Genomic DNA, 23,939 nt, shown 5'->3' on the forward strand with positions numbered 1-23,939 from the left:
ATGCCTGTAATCCTAGCATATTGGAAGGCCAAGAAGGGAGGATTGTTTAAGCCCAGGAGTTTGAGACCAGCCTTGGTAAGATAGCAAGACCTCTGTCTCTACAAAAATAAAAAAAATTTAGCTGTGCACAGGTCCCAACTCGTTGGGAGACTGATGTGGGAGGATCCCTTAAGCCCTGCAAGTTGAGGCTGCAGTGAGCTGTGATAGTGCCACTGCACTCCCACCTGGGTGACAGATCAAGACCCTGTCTAAAAATAAAAAACTATAAAAATTTGAATTCTTTGTATATCAACTCAGGCAACCATGATGACAAACCATTTTAAGATACAGGAAGTACTGGGCATGACCAGGTATATGTGTTTAATATATAGAAGAAATTGGAAGCAATAGAGGTTTGTGATATTGCTTAGTCCTGGAAGAAAATGGGTAATAAAAATTTTTAACTACAGCAACTTGGATGCTAAAACCTTGTTGCTTAAGTAAGAAGTTCTAACTAACTCTTTCATGGACCATTTTAATTTAAGTCACTCATAAAGCTGTTTATGAGGATCATTAAATCATTATATGTAATGCTTTGATTTCATGTTTCAATTTCAATTCTCTTCTTTCTACGGTGTGTTACTATGCTAGAATGAGATACTGCTGAGAACAAGAAAATCAGGGTCCCAGGCCTCATGAGACTTACAGTCTAGAAAGAAAGAAAGAAAGAAAGCAATTAGGTATTTAATTGACTTTAAGCATAGTGAGTGCTTATCTTGTTCCACACTAGTTTTCTAATCCTTTATCTACATTTGAAAAAGGATGGATGCCTAGACCCTAAAGCCAACTAGACTCTCTGGGTAAGACCACAGGTACAATATTTCTAAAAGCTCTCTAGGTGACTCTGTTGTACATACAGGTTTGAAAATCAGTGTCCTCTATCAGGGTTTCTCAATCTAAGCACTATTGACATTTTGAGTGGGATAATTCTTTGCTGTGGGTTGGCTGTTCTGTGCATTGTAAGATGTTTAGCAGCATCTCTGGTCTCTGCCCACTAGATGTCAACAGAACTCCCTGTAAGTTGTAACAACATAAAATGTCTCTACCCACTGCCAAACAGCGTCTGGAAGGTTGAACTGCTTCCTTCCCACTTGTTGAGTACCACTAATTATAAGAAGTAGGCTCTGTCTATCTTTGTGATCTACTCTCTTCCTACTCTCTCCCTTACAGATTCAGTGTCAGTCATGACAGCTCCTGAATGTTCCTTAAATCTGATGCCACCACTTTAGCCTTTCATTATTTCTGCCCATGATGGCTTCCAAATAGCCGCTTGGCTAACTCCCCAACTTCTTTCAAGTCTGCTCACATGTTACCTCAGGGAAATATTCCATTATTATCCTGACTATAATCAATATTCCACCACCTTTATTTATACCCTTCCCCTGTGTACTAGTCCATTCTCACACTGCTAATAGAGACATACCTGAGATTGGGCAATTTTTAAAGGAAAGAGATTTAATTGACTCACAGTTCTACAGGCCTGGGAGGCCTAAGGAAACTTGCAATCATGACAGAAGGGGAAGCAAACATGTCCTTCTTCACATGGTGGGGGGAAGAAGAAGTGCCCAGCAAAAGGGCAAAAGCCCCTTATAAAACCATCTTGTGAGGACTCACTTACTCTCACAAGAGCAGCATGGAGGTAACTGCCCCCATGATTCAATTACTTCCCTTGGGTCCCTGCCACAACACATGGGGATCATGGGAACTACAGTTCAAGATGAGATTGGGTGGGGACACAGCCAAACCATATCATTCTGCCCCGGCCCCTCCCAAATCTCATGTCTTCATATTTTAAAACACAATCTTATCTTTCTAACAGTCCTCCAAAGGCTTAGCTTATTCCTGCATTAACCCAAAAGTCCAAGTCCAAAGTCTCATCTGACACAAGGCAAGTCCCTGCCACCTACGAGCCTGTAAAATTGAAAGCAGGTTAATTACTTCCTAGATACAATGAGGGTAGAGGCATTGGATAAATACACCCATTGCAAATGGGAGAAGTTGGCCAAAATGAAGGGGCTACAGGCCCCATGCAAGTCTGAAATCCAGTGGGGCAGTCAAACCTTATAGCTTTGAAATGATCTCCTTTGACTTCATGTCTGGCATCCGGGTCACACTGATGCAAGAGATAGGCTCCCATGGCCTTGGGAATCTCCATCCCTGTGGCTTTGCAGGGTACACAGCCTGCCTCCCAGCTGATTTCACAGGCTGGTGTCGAGTGTCTGCAGTTTTTCCAGGTGCACAGTGTAAGCTATCAGTGGATCTTCCATTTTAGGGTGTGGAGGATGGTAGCCCTCTACTCACAGCTACACTAGGCAGTGCCCCAGAGGGGACTCTGTGTGAGGGCTCCAACCCCACATTTCCCTTCTGCACTGACCTAGTCGGGGTTCTCCATGAGGGCTCTACCCCTGTAGCAGATTCCTCCCTGGACATCCAGGTGTTTCCATACATCCTCTGAAATCTAAGTAGAGGTTCCCAAACCTCAGTTATTGTCTTCTGTAAATCTGCAGGCTCAACTACAAGTGGAAATTGCCAAGGCTTGGGGCTTGCACCCTCTGAAACAATGGCTTGAGCTGTACCTTGGCCAATTTTGGTCATGGCTGCAGCAGCTGGGACACAGGGCACCAAGCCACCAACTCCTGAGGCTGCACACAGCAGGGAGGCCCTGAACCTGGCTTAGGAAACCATTTTTCCCTCCTAGGCCTCCAGGCCTGTGATGGGAGGGACTGCCATGACATGCCTTGGAGGCATTTTCCCCATTGTATTGGTGAGTAGCATTTGGCACCTTGTTACTTATGCAAATTTCCGCAGCAGGCTTGAATTTCTCCCCAGGAAATGGGTTTTTCTTTTCTACTGCATCATCAGGCTGCAAATTTTTCAAACTTTTATGCTCTGTCACCTCTTGAATGCTTTGCTGATTAGAAATTTCCTTCACCAGATACCCTAAATAATCTCTCTCAAGTTCAAAGTTCCACAGATCTCTAGGGCAGTGCCAAAAAGCCTCCAGTCTCCTTGCTAAAGCATAGCAAGAGTGACCTTTACTCCAGTTCCCAATAAGTTCCTCATCTCCATCTGAGACCACCTCAGACTGTACTTCATTGTCCATCTCACTACCAGCATTTGGTCAAAATCATTCAACAAGTCTCTAGGAAGTTCTTAACTTTCCCACATTTTCCTGTCTTCTTCTGAATCCTCCAAACTATTCCAATCTCTGCCTGTTACCCAGTCCCAATGTTGCTTCCACATTTTTGGGTATCTTTATAGCAGCACTCCACTGTCTGTGGTACCAATTTACCATATTGTTCTGTTCTCATGCTGCTAATAAAGACATACCTTAGAGACTGGGTAATTTATAAAGTAAAGAGGTTTCATTGACTCATAGTTCTGCATGGCTGGGGAGGCCTCAAAAAACTTATAATCATATTAGAAGGGGAAGCAAACACGTCCTTATACACATGGGGCCAGGAAGAAGTGCCAAGCAAAAGAAGAAAAGCCCCTTAGAAACCATCAAATCTCATGAGACTTACTCACTATCATGAAAACAGCATGGAGGTAACCACTCCCATGATTCAATTACCTCCCACCAAGTTCCTGCCATGACATGTGGGGATTATGGGAACTACAATTCGAGATGAGATTTGGGTGGGGACACAGCCAAACCATATCACCCTGCTTTATTTTTCTTCACAGAACGTATTACTATTTGACATTATATCATGTCTTTTCTTTAAATCTCCTATCTCCATAAACCAATGTGAAGTCTGTTTAAGTGTCTGATACATAATAGTGAGATGAGAGCGTTCCCTGACCCACCTTGCAGGATGTGTGACAGGGATGTGGCTCTCTGTATGGCTACCATGAGCTCAAAACCCTTACAGGAAAGGGAGCATGCAGATGGGCAGCTGCAGGAACTAGGGTGAGTGTTTTTTGGCTCTGGCCCCATGGCAGTGTCTAGGGTTGGGTGCCTGTGACGCTTGAAATGCCAGTGTTACAGTGCTCCTTTGGCTCTGCTGTCCTCAGAAGAGGCTTAAGTGTTAACCAGCTCAGTGCCTGCTTGGTACGCAGACCCTTGTCTAGCATCCTGGAAGAATCAGGTTACACACGGACTTGAAGAGTGGTGAATGTGGGGGATTTACTGAGTGGTGGACGTGGCTTTCGGTTGGCAGGATGGGGAGCTGGAAGGAGGATGCAGTGGGAAGATAATCTTCCTTTGGAGTTCGGCTGTCCCATGGCCAAACTCCTCTTTGTCCCCAGCTGGACTCCTCTAGATGCTCAGATGCTCCCTCTCTTCTTTCCTTCTCTGTCACACCATTCTTCTGCTCCTTGGCTCTTCTACTTATCTCCTTGTGGAGCCATGGGTTTGGGGTTTATATGAGTACAGGATAGGTGACGTGGTGGACCAAAAGGCAACATTTTGTGTGCAAAACCAGGAATGCCTGTTCCCATTTAGGGTCATGGGTTTCCAGGGTTGAGGGTGGGGCCTTTGCTAGGGAACCACCCTCTTCTACCCAGTATTTTCCTGTCTCCTGTCTTTATCAATAGGTACACAATATTTATTAAATTAACGAATGACTATATATTATGAAACGGGAAATGCAAGGTGTAAAGGAGAATTGCTGTCCTTGAAAAGAAATTTAATTTTTTTTCTTGAGATGGAGTCTCACTCTAGGCCAGAGTGCAGTAGTGTGATCATGACTCACTGAAGCCTCAAACTCCTGGACTAAAGTGATCCTCCTACATCAACCTCCCAAGCAGCTGGGACTACAGGCATGTGCCACCATGCCTAGCTAATTTTTGTATTTTTTTTTAGATGGGGTCTTGCTATGCTGCCCAGGCTAGTCTCGAACTTCTGGGCTCAAGCAATCAGCCTGCCTCAGTCTCCCAAAGTACTGAGATTATAGGCATGAGCCATCATGCTCAGCCAATCTAAAATTAAGTTTCATCATCCTCCAAAATGTTTAATTTTGTTTTTGAACTCTACCTGGATTAAAAGCTTTTAATTAAAGATCATATGTGTGTGTACACACACGTATGCAGATGTTTAATCACTGATGAACAAATGAGTATGTTAAACTTTTACCCAGTTGATAGGAAAAATCATGTTTTTTTCCTACTTTTTTTTTTTTTTTTTTTTTTTAACCAGTGCAAAATGTTCATTTATCTCCACATGGTTATACCTGTAACCAAGTTAGCTATGTGCTGAACATTTTAGCTTTGGCCAAAATGTTTAGCTATATACATAGTGTCAACATACAACAAAAGTTGGCCAACATTTGTGAATAAAAGTCTATGTTTTTAAAAGATGGCAAAGATTTTTTCATAAGATAAAGGAAAGTTTTGCACTATAAACTTTCAGAAAGACCCCATCTGAGTTCTGGTGGAATTTGAAGTTGGAACAATTTTCCATTCATTTTCACCAGCATATTTACATTAATTTTCAGGCCATCTTTCTTAAATAGTCCAAAACACTTTTTCTATGAGATTTCACATAAATGGCCATAGGTTTGAGAGGTTTCTTGTGAGGTGTTATCAAGCACAACTTCCTCTAGGGAGGACTAAACTTTTATTTATTTATTTTTTGAGACGAAGTTTTGCTCTTCTTGCCCAGGCTGGAATGCAATGGTGCGATCTCGGCTCACCGCAACCTCTGCCTCCCGGGTTCAAGCAATTCTCCTGCCTTATGCTCTGGAGTATCTGAGATTACAGGCATGGGCCGCCACACCCAGCTAATTTTGTAGTTTTAGTAGGGACTGGGTTTCACCATGTTGGTCAGGCTGGTCTCGAACTCCTGACCTCAGGTGATCCACCTGCCTCAGCCTCCCAAAGTGCCAGGATTACAGGCGTGAGCCACCATGCCTGGCCTGGGAGGACTAAATTTTAACCACTGGACAAGGACATTTTATTTATTCTGGAAGCAGTCCAAGTAAGGCAATATTATCATGTCCATTGGTATATGTTTCTTTTCTCTGGCCAACCTAAGTGTAGAGTACCAAATCTCCAATATAAAAATTGCTGTGGTCTCTAGAAATCTTTTTAAAGGTAAGTTTTACTACTCATGTTAATCAAATAAATAATTAACTCCTCCCATCCCTATCAAAAGTTGTCCCTTCTTTCCCTGACTCCACACCTCAGACACCAACATACAAGTTTATCATTTTCTTTCATATTCTGTATAAAACTGTTAATTGAATGCTCACCTTTATTTTTATAACTGTTTTTCTTTCCTCCTTCTCTATTTTGCCTTTCATTCTTTATTCCTTTCCTCCCCATCATTTTTATTATTCTTCCTTCTTTCTTTTCTCCTTTTTTTGATATTTATTCCTTTTTTCTTTGCCTCCACAAACATTTATTGAGCACTATTCTAGACATTGGTTATATGTAACTGAAGATTCTAGACCTTGAGAAATTTATTACTTAATTATCTAATAGTAAACGTTTACTTATGAAGTTAATATACCAAGTCACCCAAAGGATAAAACACTTATTTAAACTAATTCAGCTTATTCAACAAATGGAAGAGCTGATTTATTCATTTATTCATTTATTCTTTTATTCATATATTAACATAATATTTGTGGAATAGCTACTATGTGCCAAAAACTGATCTAGTTGCTAGAGATACAGAAGACAAAAGCAATTAGAGCATATCAGTTCTATTAAAAAAACCCATTTATTTGGTTTGATATTTTCCCATTTCCTGTCAATGGAATTAGAGTTATTTGAGTTATTTTTAAAAGTCTGATTTTGTTTTTTTAAATAGGGTCTTCCTCTGTCACCCAGACTGAAGTGCAATGGTGATCATAGCTCACTGAAGCCTCAAGCTCTTGGGCTCAAGTCATCCTCCCTACTCAGCCTCCCAGTAGCTGGGATGACAACTGTGCGCCACCACATGATTAATTTTTGTATGTTTTGTAGAGATAGGGTCTCACTATATTGCACAGGTTGGTCTCAAACGCCTGGCCTCAAGAGATCCTCCCTCTTCAGCCTCCCAAAGTGCAAAGATTACAGGCATGAGCCATCATGCCCAACCAAAACTTTCAGTTCTATAACTCACTCATATACTGTATCTTTAAGTAGCTCACCAAAATATACCATGAACTAACCCATAGAATTATTAATAATATTTATGCCATTGCCCCACACTTGGAATTTCAAGCAGTTTAGATTTGATTGGTTAAAATATGTATAAATGCTGAAGCCATTTTCCATTGGCTAGGAATATTCTCATCTTCAGAAAAAAATTACAGTTTTCTGGGCTTAAGTTTTCAAATTTGTTATTCAAAACAAGAAATCTATTTCAAAAAATAGTTCGTTAAACATCAGATGTAAGGGTAAAATTAACAGCTATGCTGCAGGAGCAATTAGGCTTACATCGATTAAGAAGAATATGCAATATTCATCTCTATTTGTTAATGTGCTCACGAAGTACTATAGGGCCAATAGAAAGTTGGATACCAACAAGAATGTGGTCCATTCCGCTGACCATGAGGTGAGATACAGTGGAACCCACAGTAACATTGTCTCCCATCCTTATTAGAAGAAAAGTGTCAAATAAATGCCAAAGCTAAGATGGGAGGAAAGAATAGAGTCAAACTGAAGCTAAAATAGTTTACTGAGTATCAGGTTTCTAAGAGTCAAATGAAATAAAATGTGAAATAGAGAAATAAGTGAGAGTTAAGATCAAGCACTTGATAACGAGATTTAAATAGCAAAACCCACTTCTCATTGACTGGGTCTGGCAGAAACTCCTTAAAAGCATCCAGAGTATAACTTAAGGAATGTAGGCTACTGTTTTCCTGGGGGTGGGAGGGAAATATATATTGGAACCAAAACAGGAAATGCCATTCTATTCTCCTTTGCATTTTAATTACTTCAGGTCATCTTCGTCAACACCTCACACAAGTTATAGGAGAAATACGTAAGTTTCAGACATGGACACTTAAAAACAGGGAATAAAGACCTGCATTATAATAGAGCAAAAATTTAGAAAATTAAGTGAAATGATAAAGTATAACTAAAAATTTCAATGGCAGAATAAATATATCATAAAAATTCAGAAAATCATAAACAATATGAGTAAAAGGAAGACTGACTTCTGTAACACTGTAAGAGTTTAATAACACATGCAAAATTTTAAGGAAGCTGAGGAAAAAAGTAAAACGTAAAGGTAACTACTTTTTAGGTTAAATATTTTTTACCTAAGGTAGTTGCTGAGGTTTAAACCTCCAGATCTCAGTGGCATAAAACAATAACAGTTTTGCTCATCAAGGACTGAACAGGAATTCTGTTTCCTGTCATTATCTTAGTTACTCTGGGACCCACGCTAATGACACCATCACTATCTGGAACATTGTTGGGAGACAGAAAGGGCATATGGTAAAGCATGAACTTCCTGTTAAATCTTCTTCCAGGTAGTGACACACTTCACTTGACTTGCATTTTGTTGGCCAAAGCAAGCCTCAGGACTATGCCTGAGTTCAAAGGGTGGGGAAATGCAATTCTATCACATGCTAGGAAAGAAAAAGGGATCCAAATGTTTGGGAAAAGATACAATGATTGGCACAGTAGTAAACTTTAAATACTCTTTGTTTTAAAGAGTGGAATAGGCTAAATATATAACTGATTTCAAAAGAGATTCAGCTACATTAAAGGATGCATTTATAAATATAATTTGTTAAGAAGCTCAAGGATGTTTTATAAAATACCCTAATGGCTTCTTCTCTGATGTTGAAGAGAAAAATCATGAACTTTCAAAATCTTCTTGGAGCATGTAGATAGAATAAGAGACTAGTTTATGAATCAAACCTCCTACTCAAGATTATCTGTTCTCATATAATCCTTCTTTCTTACAGGGTAGAGGGGCTAATTAATTTTCCAATTTGAATTTCTATATCTCCCCATTCTTATGTACTCCAAATGATAGGGTGTCTGAATTGGCAACTGAGTTTTGAATAATGGAAGAATAGTTAAGAAAAAAATACTAGAAGGGCTGGGATCTGAATTAGATCCAGATATAAAGCAGGGATATCGTTATCTCCAGATATAATCATCAGTCTCCAACAATGGTTCTTAACATTTGGTATACATCAGAACCACCTTTGAATTGAAAAAATATAGCAATGCCCAAGCTCTACCCAAGATGGATTAATTCAGAATCTCAGTGGGTAGGAAGTGTGCATGTGCATTTTGAGAAGGTGGTGCGGCATACTGTAATAAGGAGTATAGTTTGAGAAACATTGGTCTCAAAGCAATGTTTGACTCAAGGAAGACTGAAGGACCAGAATTGTCCCAAGTAATTACTCCCTACAAATTTTCCATCCCCAAATTCAAGGGAATGGATATTGGCACATTGGCTGCAGCAAGTTCACTTTAATGTGATTGAGTTGGGAAAAGGAACTAGGAGTTCTTGGGATCCCAGATAGTCCACTGGGTGAAAGGTCAAAGCCAAATGTTCATTATTTGTTGCTACTGCTTTTGACAAAAAGATCCAGACCATGTTATATTCTGAATTGCAAGATTTACGTGGTTAACTCAGGTAATCACTAATCAGTGGTGAAACCAGACCTTGCTCCTAGCATAGGTTGGAACCTGGCTAACCTCTAAACTAACCTTTTATTCCTGACATTGTCATGAACAACATAGAATTCCCAAGAGAATCAAATACCATAAATTGCTTTGGAAGAATGGACTATATAGCTAGAAGTGTGAGCATGGACTTGTCTGAAGCCAAGATACCACATCAATGGGCACTGGGTAACCTGGAGGGCTCTGTGCTTGGATATGGAAGGCCAGAAGGCATTGGCAGAGTAAAGTAGGAAGAATATTAACTCATATGAACTGCTTACCTCTTATTTGCCAAGGACTTTTCGTGAACTGTTTGATCTTCACAATTACCATTCTAGGAAGATGTTATTAACTCTATTTTACAGGAAAAAAATGCTGCAGGAGTTAATGATGATCACCCACAAATACGTGGATTCGGTATATCAATTATTTTAAGCTGAAAGCACTTGAGAAGCTGTGTTTGCAGAAAGGGCTATCAGATCTGTCCTTCCCTACATATAGTAAGCCATAAAAATTCCTTTGAGAAGAGTGCCTTCCTTGTACCAGTGTTACAAAAATAACCTATATCACCAGAGACTGGGAATTATTGCTGCAATGGACCTGTACAAATGACCTTACTGAAGAAACTGTTATCTTCCACTAGCTTTACACACCCCTACCATAGGCCTCCTAATGACTTCCCTAGAATTTACTGCCTCTCGCCAGATCCTTTTGTCCTGTCATTTCTTCACAAATCTCTCATTCTTTGTCTAAAATGTATAAAAGATCTCTGCTTTGACCATTTTCTTCAGGTCTTTACTCTCTTAATGATCCCTGTGCACATGTAAAAATAATGACACTTACATGATATTTTCCTCTTAATTTGTCTCATGTCCATTTGATTCTTAGACCCAGCTGAAGATCCCATTTAAGAATTAGGACGGGTAGGCCAGGCGCGATGGCTCACGCCTGTAATCCCAGCACTTTGGGAGGCCGAGGCGGGTGGATCACGAGGTCTGGAGATCGAGACCATCCTGGCTAACACGGTGAAACCCCGTCTCTACTAAAAATACAAAAAGTTAGCTGGCCCTGGTGGCGGGCGCCTGGAGTCCCAACTACTCAGGAGGCTGAGGCAGGAGAATGGCGTGAACCCGGGAGGCCGAGCTTGCAGTGAGCTGAGATGGCACCACTGCACTCTAGCCTGGGTGACAGAGTGAGACTCTACTCCACAAAAAAAAAAAAAAGGATGGGTCGAGGTGACCTTTAAACTCCCCAGCAAATCTAGGAGATTAAGTAACTTGTTAGTGTTTCACAGATAATAAATCATGAAGACAAAATTTGAATCCTTTTCTTGGAGACTCAAAAACCCTACTTTTACTAGCATATTATACAGCCTAGAAGGGAAAAAGAGGTGATACAAACAAACTTTGACACCATCACAATTTTATGTCACAAATACTTGCCCACCACTGCACAATTTTATTAGACTGGAAATCAGGAGCATTGATGAAATAGAATGTAAGATAAGATGTAGTTTTGATTTGACAAGCCCCAGAGTAATAGAGTGGGGGTTTACAGATTTTCATAAAAGCCCAAAGTGCTTTTTGGGAGAGAAAACATTGCAAATTTCCAAGCCAGTTTTCAGCACCAGACACATGTGGATGTGTAAGTGTTATTTATTACAATGCAAAACAAAAGGGACCGAGGCTGAAAATCATGAATAAACCCTGGGGAGGTGACTCGAAGAGTTTTAGAACATTCTCACAGTGGGAAGCTGGAGGTTCACAGTTACATTTATTTGATTATTATAAAAATACCTAAGATACACCCACCGTGGTGGTGAGTGGGACGTAGCTACAAATGTGTCATCACCTGGAATGTCCCGTAAATTTCCCTTTCTCCTCTAAGATGTTATAGTTTCCGTTAAATATATTGTTTCCTCTTTAGTCTACTCTTGAAAGTATTTCAAAGCCCCTTATCCCTGAATTCAATGTGTTGTAGCCAGTGCCACCCAAATCCCTCAGGGACTACTTAACACTTTGGGGGCCTCCTTTGAAACTTTTAATTCTTTCTCCCAATACTGAGACTGGCCAGGGTTGCAGTGCCATTAGGGAGGAATGCCCCATTACTGGATCGGTACGTGCCTCTGACTTGGTCCCATTTTATCCCGTTTGCAGTGCTCTCCTATTCTCTTCTCTGACCTCATGACGTGGCCACCCAGATTCCCCGAGGAGCTCTGGGATGTATGCCTCTGAGATCATCTTAGAATCCTGGACTGGGACTCAGAGCCAGAAGAGTGGCATGGTAAGAAGATTGTTCCTGCTGGCCAGCATGGTATTTCTTTTGCAGAATCAAGTGAGATTTTAGATGATTGTCATTCACAAATGAGATAGGATGAGCTCAGGGCTCTGGCTATGGAAAGAGTTGGGATTCAACTCCAGTCCTTGGCCTTGTGCTTCACGAATGGGCCCATGCATCCACTCAGGCCCAACTAGGTTCTAATTGTGGTGCCACATGTGGTCCATGGCACTAAAGGGCTGTGATGAAGGCAGCAGGTATCTTTAAACCTGTAAGCATAGTCTACCACTGACAACCAGGGCACCATCCCAACCTCTCTGCAGGTTCTATGCCAGGTATCAGGCACTTCTGGGATGGCCTCACCTAACTCTCTAACCCTCTTTTTGAGAACTTTTGAAATCATTGTTCTGCAACACTAGGGGGCCATTCTAATCAAGGATTTTTCCTGCTTCTGACAGATATGGCAATGGCTTGCTCTTCCTGGATGATCTTAAATTGTGCCTTCTGAATGACCATTCCTTCAATGAACGAGATTTTTTTTTAACCATGCCATTGGGCCCTTCATGTATTCTCCCTGCTGGTGGTGGTGGTATGCAGAAAGCAGGGATGATCGACATAAAAAGAGATCACACTTCAGGAATGCAGTGAAAATGGCTTCATGAGTTCAAGAGAAGATATAATTGGAAGAAATATTTTCTCGTGTTTAGGCTGCAAAAAAATCTAAACAGTAAATTCAATAATCAGAAAATGAATTGTGATTCATGTTTCCCTCAATAACCTGGGTAAGAGCTGCATTCGTGATCATCATTAATGAAACAGCACCAACCTTTGAGAGAATCATTGGAAGCCAATGTTCATGGGTGGCACAATGAATGATTGCATTATTACATGAGTAATAATGTAACCAGCATTAAATAAATGGTATTAGAGAACTGCAGAGGCAAGACAATTTATCATGTTTCAATACAAAAGTTACCAAAGAGCCATGGCATTGTGAGTAATAACGGCATTGCTGCATTTTTCTTTTAGTAGGAGATATGAAATTAGCCAGGAATGTAACCTTTGACAATAAAGAACACAAAAAGATTGTTCTTGGACCTGAACAGGAAGAGGTTTTGGGTGCACACTATGCATTATCTTTACATGCAGTGATTGGATCATAAACAAATAAATATTTCTTCTCTATCCACTATTTTGAAACTTTATTCAGATAACTGACTATACCTAACAGAGGCTTGTGAATTTCTAAATATGTTTAAGGTTAAATTGTTTATATTATAATGTATATAAAAGGTACTTTCTCAGGGTCCTGCATGTCCCAGAGGTGCCCTGATATTAGCAGACAGTCCCAGAGGAAACAGAAGGTATTATAGGATGTCTCTATTATAAAGGGACCTGAATGTATTCATCACGTTATGGAAACACAAATGCTTTCAGAGAAAATCAATATGTATTCCTAATTGATAGGCTGAGGGCATAGTCTGAAGGAGAAAAAACTCCAAAAATTAATCAGGGAAAAACGAATAGACAACTTTTTGTGCCAGTAAGAAAAGGGTAGTATCAACATGAGAATTAGATACCTCTGAGTGCTAAGCTTTAATAATGGGGAGGGACATAGTTTAATAGTAGTCCCAGATCTTGATTACTTTTCCTAATGAAAGTGAAGCACAGCATGGAAAAGTGACAACTTGAGATAATTCAAAATGTCACCTTAGCTTTGAGTTTCAATCTCTTCCACAACCAGTCTTCATAAAAACTGCTAATGAGTGGTAAATTGGATGGATTTGAGTTTTACTTTGATTTGTTTCTTGTGCTAATCTTTAGAGAAAGGGTTTAAGACAGTAGGATGTCATGGATAGCAAATGAGAGCAGAAGTCAAGCAACCTTAGTTAGAGCCTGTGCTCTGCAATGAACAATCTGTGTGGTCCAGGATTAGAAAACAAAGAAATTAGGTGTTTATGAACATCTGTCAGGTGCCATGCATTGTGCCATGTCCAGAGGAGATAGGTGAACAAGACTGGGATCCAGCCCCCCACAACTGCTAACACACTAGTAGTATAGACTGAGATGGAAAAAAGATAATTAGAATATATTATGATAAGTCTCTTATAGAGTTATGAGCAAAGGGATGTGGAAGTCCAGAATATAGTGCGATTAAATAAATAATGAGAAGATCAATAAGTATACATGTTAGTCAGTGCTGTAAATAATGAAAGTTGCGTATGTAATTTTAACATTTCTAGGAAATACATTGAAAAGAGTAAAAAGACACAGATGAAATTAACTGTAATAATATATTTGACCCAATAGATTTAAAGTAGAATTTCAACATAAATAGATATAAGTGTATCAATCAATGAGATAGTTTACATTCCTTCACTAGGTCTGTGAAATTCAGTGTCTATTTTCTACCATAGCACATGTTAATTTGGACTAACCACATTTCAAGTGCTCAGTAGCCACATGAGTCTAGCGACTACTATCTTGAGCAATGCAACCATGAGTCTGCACTTACGTTCAAAAAGACTTAAAGCAGGGATCCACAACCCCCAGGCCACAGACTGGTATGGATCCATGGCCTGTTAAGAACCGGGCCACACAGCAGGAGGTGAGTGGTGGGCTAGAGAACAAAATTTCATCTCTATTTACAGCCACTACCCATTTCTCGCATTACCACCTGAGCCCTGCCTCCTGTCAGATCAGAGAAGGCATTAGATTCTTATAGCAGTGCAAACTCTATTGTCAACCTCACATGTGAGAGATCTAGGTTTTGTGCACTCCTTATGATAACCTAATGCCTGATGACCTGTCCCTGTCTCCCATCACTTCCATATGGGACTCTCTAGTTGCAGGAAAGCAAGTTCAAGAATCCCTCTGCTTCTATATTATGGTGAGTGATATAATTATTTTGTTATATATTACAATGTAATAATAATAGAAATAAAGTGTACAATAAATGTAATGTGTTTTAACTATCCCCAAACCATACCCTGCTCCCCACACAGTTGGTGGAAAAATTGTCTTCCATGAAACCAGTCCTCAGCCAAAAAGTTTGGGGAGTGCTGACTTAAAGTATTTGTGCTCTATTTAATGAGGAATTCCTAGCTTAAGCCAAGAACATTGGAAAAACACCTAGAGATGTTTAATGTTCTACAACAATGGTTCTAATACATGAGTTCACAAACTGATAATGATGCTGGTAAGAATTCCTTGGAAAATGTGAAAAGAGGCCGGGCGCGGTGGCTCAAGTCTGTAATCCCAGCACTTTGGGAGGCCGAGACGGGCGGATCACGAGGTCAGGAGATCGAGACCATCCTGGCTAACACGGTGAAACCCCGTCTCTACTAAAAATACAAAAAATTAGCCGGGCGTGGTGGTGTGTGCCTGTAGTCCCAGCTACTCGGAGGCTGAGGCAGGAGAATAGCGTGAACCCAGGAGGCAGAGCTTGCAGTGAGCCAAGATGGTGCCACTGCACTCCAGCCTGGGCAACAAAGCGAGACTCCGTCTTAAAAAAAAAAAAAAAAAAATACTCTGAGATTCCTGAGATTCTGAATCATTGAGTCTTGAGCAGATCTTAGGAATCTATATTTATATATATAAAAAATCATTGATTAGTTCTAAGTTTGTCCAGGTTGGGGACTACTGGCCAATAAGCTTCACAGAACTCACCTGTGGAAATCAAAAGGGCAATTTGATTTCAGGTAACATTAGCAGAATGATCTTCCCCTGTGTGAATGGCCATAAGTGAAGTGTTTCTCGAGAAACAACATCACTTCTCTTCCTGGAGAGGTGTGGTATCTAGAGCCAGCCCTGCTTTTCCTTCAGCTCTTATCACCTTATCACTTCCTCAGCCTAGAGTGGATGGCATCTCTCCACTAGGCTTCAGGAAGGTGTGAGGTTTTATTTTTCCCTTTGGGTCACATTATTTTTTGATGTTGTCCCAAAGTTGGCTATGCATTACCATCATCTAGATAACATTAAAAATATCTTTCGTGGATTCCTTTTCAAGTGTAGGAAGTGGAGCCTAGAACTCTGCATTTTTACAAACTCCTCAGTAAGCACTTGGTGTGTGGAAAAACATTTGGGAGGCAGTGACCTAGAGAATCATTTGGAAATGTGTTGCTAGGGTTGCTGCTTCCATTGATAGATTTCAGATTTGTTTACCACCATATACAGTGTGATTTAATGGCCTAAGGTAGTCTCTGTTTGATATTTGGCTCTGCAGTTTACTAACTGTCTGATCTTGTTAAGATATTTACCATGTCTGGGATTCTGTTTCCTCATCAGTACAATGGAGATGATAATATTCAATTTGAGGGCTGTTGTTTGTGTCCTAGGGCTCAGGTCTTGGTTCTTCTTCACATTTAATCACTCTGTGATCTCATCTAGTCTTGTGGCTTTAAATAGCACCTACAGCTGATGACTCCCAGATTAACATCTCTAAACTGTCCTTGTTCTCTAATCCAGACTAATTTACATGAATAACTGACAGGCAGCTGAAATCTAACATGCCTAAAGCATAACTCTGTAATCAATTTCCCAAATCAGTTTTTTAACTCATCTCAGTAAATGGCAACTCTGAAGTGCCAGTTGTAGAGGTCAAAAACCATAGTCTCATCCTTGACTCCTTTCTTTCTCCTATACTTTACATTAGTACATCTTACTAGCTCTGCTTTTAAAATATCCAGAATTTGACAACAGCTCTACCATTGCCGCCATGGTTATTTCTAGCCTAGATTATTTCAATGGCTTTTCAACCATTTCCTTGCTTTTATCCCTCTGTTCCCCCACTGTCTGTCATCCATAGAGTACCCAGGGTGACATTTTAGAAACATAAATCAAAATCACATTACTGTTCTGCTCTAATTGATATGGTTTCTCTTAGAGTAAAACCCTAAGTCTTTAAAACCACCTACAAAGCAACTTTTGAACCTGGAATTCTGTTTCTTTTCCAATCTCAATTTCTCCTCATTTTCTCCAAGCTTATTCTTCAGCCACATTCTTGCAAATACTCTAAAACAACAAACACAGCCTTGTTTCTGAGTCTTTGTCCATGTTTTTTTCTTTTCTGTCATATTTTTCTTCCCCCAATATTTCACTTCCTCACTTCCTTCAGATTTCTGCTTAAATGTCACCTCCTCTGTAAAACCTACTCTGACATTCATTTTCAAAGAATCTATCTCCCTTCCTTGCTGATATTCCTTTTTTGCCTTTTACCTTTTGCTTATGGTCAACTTTTCTTTACTAGAGTGTAATCTACCCAATGGCCAGGATAACAGTCTGTTTGGCTGATGCATATACTCATTGCCTAACACAGTAAATGGCACATGTGAGGCACTCAACAAATATTTGTTGAATAAATAAATATATGTGAATACCAGGCATACAGTAGATGCTCATGCAAAGAGCATTCTCTCCTTTGACTGAGAGATAGGCTTTAATTAGCCAGAAATTTAGCACTTTAAAATTTTTGGTCGAGAATGTCAGAGATTTAAAAACATAACTAGGACACTGATTAGGTCGGTGAGACTTTCATGAGAGTTAGAGTATTAGTTCAGCAAACCCTATGAGACAGACTCTTTGGCTGAGACATTGGGTCTCTATTTTCACAGGACTTGTGCTATCTCACACATCTATGCTAAAATTCCTATTTCTTTTTCTTCCTTCTAGTGAACATCTATAGCTTTTACTACCTGTTTCTCCATTTCCAGGAGTTTTCCCACTGACTATTCACACGGTTGTAGCAAGAGTTACTATGTTAGAAAAGTGCGAACGTATCTCCTTTAAATTTGTTTGAATCATAGGTGAGCATTTACACCATAACCAATGAGTTCCTCCCTATGCAATCTGGACATCAACTAGAGTTGACCAGTACCTTTAAAGATACATATGGTGGATTTGATTGTGTTCCTCAAAAAAATATATGTTTAAGTCCTAACCTCTGGTACCTAAGAATGTGATATTATTTGGAAATAGGGTCTTTGAAAATATAATCAATTTGTAGTGAGGTCTGAGGAGCAGAGGAAATTGCAAGAGAAAAGAATGATACTGGTATGCCAAGAGGAGTGGGGAGCAAACCCTGATGGCATTTGAGATTTGAGTTTTTGTCCAGTTTTCCTTGAGTCACAACTGAGTTCCTTGTCCTAACTTTACATAAAATTCTCAAGTTGGCTTACACTAATTTTCCAAATTAATTTGAGCTTTTTTCTGCTACTTGCAACCCAAAGAATCCTAATCCATACATGTCTCCTTCAGAGGGATTTATTTTGTGAATCTTCTTTTCCTTCAATATTTCCCATATTTAACAACGTAAATAACCCGTCCCTACTGTTTTAATTAATAGCATTTAAAGCAAGCATTCCTGTTTATCTCTTAGGACTCAAAGAGACCATTTGTATGAAACTTTGGATTTGAAAATGACTCCCTCATAAAGACAGTTAGATTCTCTACCACCTGTAAAAATGGGAAAAAACTATTATCACTAGAAATCTTTCTAGGTCTATGACTTCTTTAGAGACCATTACACTGTAGTAATTTCTGAACTCTATTTCTGTGAACTTGCTGTGTGTAAAGTACTGTTCTGTGTACTGAAGTAATGCAGAGATAAATGAAACAATGTTGCTTTCCTCAGAGAGTTTAGAGATTAGTGAGGGATGAGACCCAGAAACAATACATTAAAAACTAGGATGACATGAACCAAGTGTGGCAATAGAAGTACCATCAATGGGTTCAGAGGAGAGTGCAACTATTTCCAGCTGGGGTTGTTATTGCAGACTTGATGGATGATTAGTATTTTGATAGATGGAGCTAGATGGTCTGTCCTCCCCTAAGAAAAGCTACATTAGATGTCCCTGTTAAATACTTTCATAGCTTCCTGTATATCTCCCTATTCACGGTGTGTTTTAACTACTGTCTTGCAAGCTCCCTAAGAACAGTAATCACATTTGCTATGGTCAACGTCGTAGCTTCAGAGCCTACCATTATGTGTAGTACATAGCAGTTTTCAATAAATGCTTTTTGCATGAATGCATAAACTTAGCTATAGGTCCATGCCACACAGAGAACGGAGCAGGAGGGTAACTCTCTGAATAGTTTTAAGGACACCAGTAGGAAGAGCTCATATAGTTTTATTCTAGTGCCTTTACATTAATGTGACTAGCTGTGCCTCATATGTTTCCTCCTTTCTGTTACAACTAGAAAATTCTCTCTATTGCTCTGTTCAGGTTCCTGAGAGGGGAAAAAGTTTGCCTGATTTTTCCATCTTTTCCAGTTAGGCCATACATGTCATTGGCCAGATAATATAATGGCTACCTTTGGGTCACGTGTCTACCTCTAGACCAATCATCCATAGCTATAAGGTGGTTCTGTAGTTCAAAACATGAACGTCTAAACAGTGTGATCTCGTTGTGGAATAGATTTGTTTAGATGGGGATTTGGACTGGGAAGACAATAACTGATCTATCTAGAATATTCTTTCTCATAATAGTCTAATATATACATAAGCAATGTATAACAAAAATGTATAATAAAAAGAAGTCCTATCCACACTAATGATAGCTACATTAGAATTTGGTGGAGAATACAAATAAGTCATCAGATGAGCTGGTTAAAATAGATGGAAATACTGGAAACTGAGACAAGGTAGATCTTTTCGTAAGTTAAAGTGAAGATGAACGGTGGGGGTGAGAGCACAACCAAAAGCCACTATTAACAAACAGGAGTTCTTTAATGGTGTCCAGTTTGATTGGGTATGTATACATAACGCTGTTGGAGATACTTCTTGGCAGCTGAGATGTGATGAAAGAGGGAGGAAGTTGAAATCACTACCTGGCATGAATGTCTGAGATGCACTTGACATTCATTTAACTATATTTTTCTGCCTCCTAGTTCTTAACCTGAGTAATGTTTATAACTTGCTTTACAGGACCACTGTCAATAAGAAAAACTCATTTCCTTAACCCTGCTCTGAGGCAGGATACACACATTTGGTACAGCTGTATTTGGCTGATTTTTCCTCATTCTGACCACACTGGAAGATGGTTCCTTGCTATTTCTTACTGTGTGTGGACTCAGGTTGAGAGACATGACTAGCAATCTTCATTGTATCTATTTTCATTGACCAGGAATATAAAGGCAAAACTGACAAATAAGTGAAATTTGAGTATAGCAGTAGGTAATGGTAGCAGTAACCATTCAGCAGGCTGATGTTAAGAATTTCTTTCAAGATAATTTGAATTTCTTCAAGATAACTTGTACCGTATTTGCTATTGTCTACCACTACCAGCAGCCCACAAGAACAATATTACTAATAATTTCAACTACCAAAAGGACTCTATTTGAATCACAGCTCTCCCCCTTGCCCTCAGCATGTATAATCCTGTAGCTGAGACTATTGGTGTCTTCCTAATAATCATATTTTCCCCTACTTCCTTGCTGGAAGAGCCCTTGAACATCACCATGACTGGTTCCAATGTCTGGAACCATGACAGTTCTCTTGTAACCATAGAGGAACTGCCTTGAGGACAAAGTATACATGTTGAGATTTGCATACTAAAAGATATAAAGGACTCTGGTTAGTCCTTAAAGAAGTCATTAGGCTGCTGAATTAACAGAGGAATATTTGGAGACTTAGTATATAATTTATTATTATTTTGAGTTGTTTTCTTCTAGTTGCAGTTGAAAGCTTCCTGAATGACCCTATGAATACGTTTTCCTCTCTTTTGCTACTCTGTTTCCTTATTTACATCTCCCTCTCTCCTGCACCAGACTTAAGCTGAGCAATACTTATTGTCAAGAGACAATAATGAGTATTCATGGTCCCCAAATTAAAATGGTTCAGTTTAGGATTTTTTGACCTTATGATGGTGAAAAAGCCATACATATTTAATAGAAACTGTTGAAGTCTTCTCTTGGCTCAGTATTGACTGTGTTGCCTCCATGTATGGTCCTGTCCTGAGGAGGAAACAAAGAAAGATTGACAGTCATGAAAGGACTTCTCACTTCTCCTCTGGCTTATCCGCTGTGGAGGTTTTCACAGAACTGTAAGCCCTACGTTCCCCAACTAATGTCATTCACTTGTCTGTTCTTCACTTGTATATCAGACCACTTAATGTCCCATCTAATTATGACTGGATAGTCAAGTATCAAAAGCCTCAATCTTACTGGGAGGTAGAATCTAAAATTAATCATTGTGTTGGTCCACTGGCCATGTGAGAAGGTACAGGGGTTTGAACTCTAGGGCCTCTAACCATTTCAGTTCAGAGTATTAGAAAAGTCTGAATATGGGTATGGTCAATTTAAACTTTCGACAAAGATGGAATCTTATTCAGGGATGTCTTCCTAGAAGAATTAACTAGGTATACTTTTCTGCTATTTCCTTCTGAATGGTGGTACAGGCTGGATTGGATTTTCAAGGAATTTAGTCTTAATCCTTGTGTCCTGTCTATTTTGAAGTTATATCATTTTGTTTTCCTGGACTGTGTAGATAAAATTTCATTTAATTACTAAAATCAAAGTAACCATCTCAATTCCCTCTAAGAGAAAAAGTTTTCCTTAGGCATGGACATATCATATGAAAAACTCTTTCCTTTTGTGTTCTTCCCCCCCAGGACAATGGCTTCTTCTAGTATGGACTTTCAGTTTTTCTTTGGAAGAGGACTAGGAAAGGATGTATGATGTAGAGGAATTCTCTGTGACAGGAATGGGAAGAAAATACAGGCCTTTCAGTTCCAGAGGAGGAGAGCGATGGATGGAATATAATAGGGACAAGGTTAGATGTCAGTGATTTCTCTCCATGTGCCGCACCTGCCCCATCACGGTCCTCCTTGAAAAGTGGGAGCAGAGTACATAAACACAACAGATAGAATTTTTACAGAAAGCGGAAATAGAGCTTGTGCTCTACTTTTCCATTTAGATTTCTGGGAGGATACTACTTAATGAAATCACTCACATTAGCACTGGTGTGTGTATGGGTGCTGAGAACAGGGATGGTGGTGCAGGCTGGACACCAGGCATCTCCCTTGGCTTCATATGGTATAAAAAAAGATGCAGAATGTCCTTGAATAATCAGAAGAGATGACGCAGAGGGAGCTAAGAGTAGAGAGCCAGAAGGCTGCTTTGGACAGTGGCCATATGGAGAATGTAGCTGAGATTTTAGATACTCTGTAATATGAGTGGGAGCCAGGATGGGCCAAGTCATTAGAGTGGGCAGGGAGGTTTTCAAGCATTCTGAGAAAAATAGCCCAAGCTTTACCAGTCATGAATTTTAGCAACAGATTCCAAGGGCTTTTAAATAATCATAAGGGACCATGAACATTTTTATGGATACTGCCAAGCTTCTAGAAGAAAGAACAAATGACAGTTTTCTAATTTTGGGTTTCTTCTTTCCTCCATCATTAGGGCTCTGAAGATATTATTTATATTCAGAGGCTATGTTGGTTTGGAGAAGGAAAGGTGAGAGAAACCTTAACAAGTACCAGAAGAGATTATGTTAATCTGACCATTTAAAGTAAACATGTCTGAGCTACAGGCGTATCTTGTTTTATTGCACTTGGCCTTGTTGTGCTTCACAGATACTATCTTGTTTACAAGTTGAAGTTTGCTGCAATGCTGTTTGATAGTATTTTACCAGCAGTAGAACTTCTTTCAGAATTCAAGTCTATTTTCTCAAACTTTGCTGCTACATTATCAACTAAGTTTATATAATACTTTAAATTCTTTGTTGTTGTTTCAACAATGTTCACAGCATCTTCACCAGAAGTAGTTTCTATTTAAAGAAACTACTTTCTTTACTCATCTAAAAGAAGCAACTCTTCATCTATTTAAGCTTTATCATGAGATTGTAGCAATTCCGTCACATCTTTAGGCTCCACTTCTTTTTTTTTTTTTTTTGAAATGGTGTCTCACTCTGTTGCCCAGGCTGGAGTGCAGTGGCACAATCTCAGCTCACTGCAACCTCCACCTCCTGAGCTCAAGTGATTCTCCTGCCTCAGCCTCCCAAGTAGCTGGGATTACAGGCATGCAACACCATGCCTGGCTAATTTTTGTATTTTTAGTAGAGACAGGGTTTCACCATGTTGGCCAGGCTGGTCTCGAACTCCTGACTTCAGGCGATCCACTCACCTTGGCCTCCCAAAGTGCTGGAATTACAGACATAAGTCACCATGCCTGGTAGGCTCCAATTCTACTTCTATGTCTTTGATTATTTCTACCCCATCTGCAGCTACTTCCTCTAGTGAAGTCTTGAACTCCTTAAAGTTTTCTATGAGGGTTGGAATCAACTCCTTCTGAACTCCTTTCCAAAAGGCTACAATTTTCTTTGCCCAGATCCATCTGAAAAATTACTATCCAGGGCAACTATGGCCTTCTTTATAGTGTATTTTTAAAATAATACACTTTATTATTCAAATTCAAAATTACTCATTGATCCATGGGCTGCCAAATGGGTATTGTGGTAGCAGACATAAAAACAACATTCATCTCCTCGTACATCTCTATCAGAGCTCTTGGGTAACTAGGTGCATTGTTAATCAACAATAATGTTTTGAAAGGAATCTTTTTCTCCCCAAGCAGTCGTCTCAACAGTGGACTTAAAATATTCAATACACTATGCTGTAAGCAGATGTTCTGTCCTCCAGGTTTTGTGGTTCCATTTCTAGGACACAGGCAGAATAGACTTAGCACAATTCTTAGGGGTCCTGGAATTTTTGGAATAAGTGAACACTGGCTTTAACTTAAAGGCACTAGCTGCATTAACCCCTAACAAGAGAGTTCAGCTTCTTTGAAGCTTCGAAGCGACGCATTGACTTCTCCTCTGTAGCTATGAAAGTCCTAGATGGCATCTTCTTCCAACAGAAGGCTATTTTTTTCTACATTAAAAATCTGTTGTTTGGTATAACTGCCTTCATCCATTATCTTAGCTAGATCTCCTGAATAACTTGCTGCAACTTCTACATCAACACTTGCTGCTTCACCTTGCACTTTTATGTTATGGAGACAGTTTCTTTTCTTTAACCTTGTGAAACAACTTCTGCTGGTTTTAAATTTTTCTTTTGCAGCTTCTT

General features: G+C 39.6%; 1 long non-coding RNA gene across 1 annotated transcript in view; it reads left to right on the forward strand.

Moving 5' to 3' along the window:
- LOC108587485 overlaps positions 1-15,162 on the forward strand; it is a 29,051-nt gene extending 13,889 nt beyond the window's left edge. Inside the window, exons 2-3 of the long non-coding RNA XR_001906083.3 lie at positions 11,757-11,883; positions 12,336-15,162. This is a non-coding gene — a long non-coding RNA (uncharacterized LOC108587485). The remainder of the gene's footprint in view (positions 1-11,756; positions 11,884-12,335) is intronic.
- The last annotated feature ends 8,777 nt before the right edge of the window (positions 15,163-23,939 follow it).

This window comes from Papio anubis, chromosome 1 (genome assembly GCF_008728515.1).
Source record: "Papio anubis isolate 15944 chromosome 1, Panubis1.0, whole genome shotgun sequence".
Taxonomy (NCBI): Eukaryota; Metazoa; Chordata; class Mammalia; order Primates; family Cercopithecidae; genus Papio; species Papio anubis.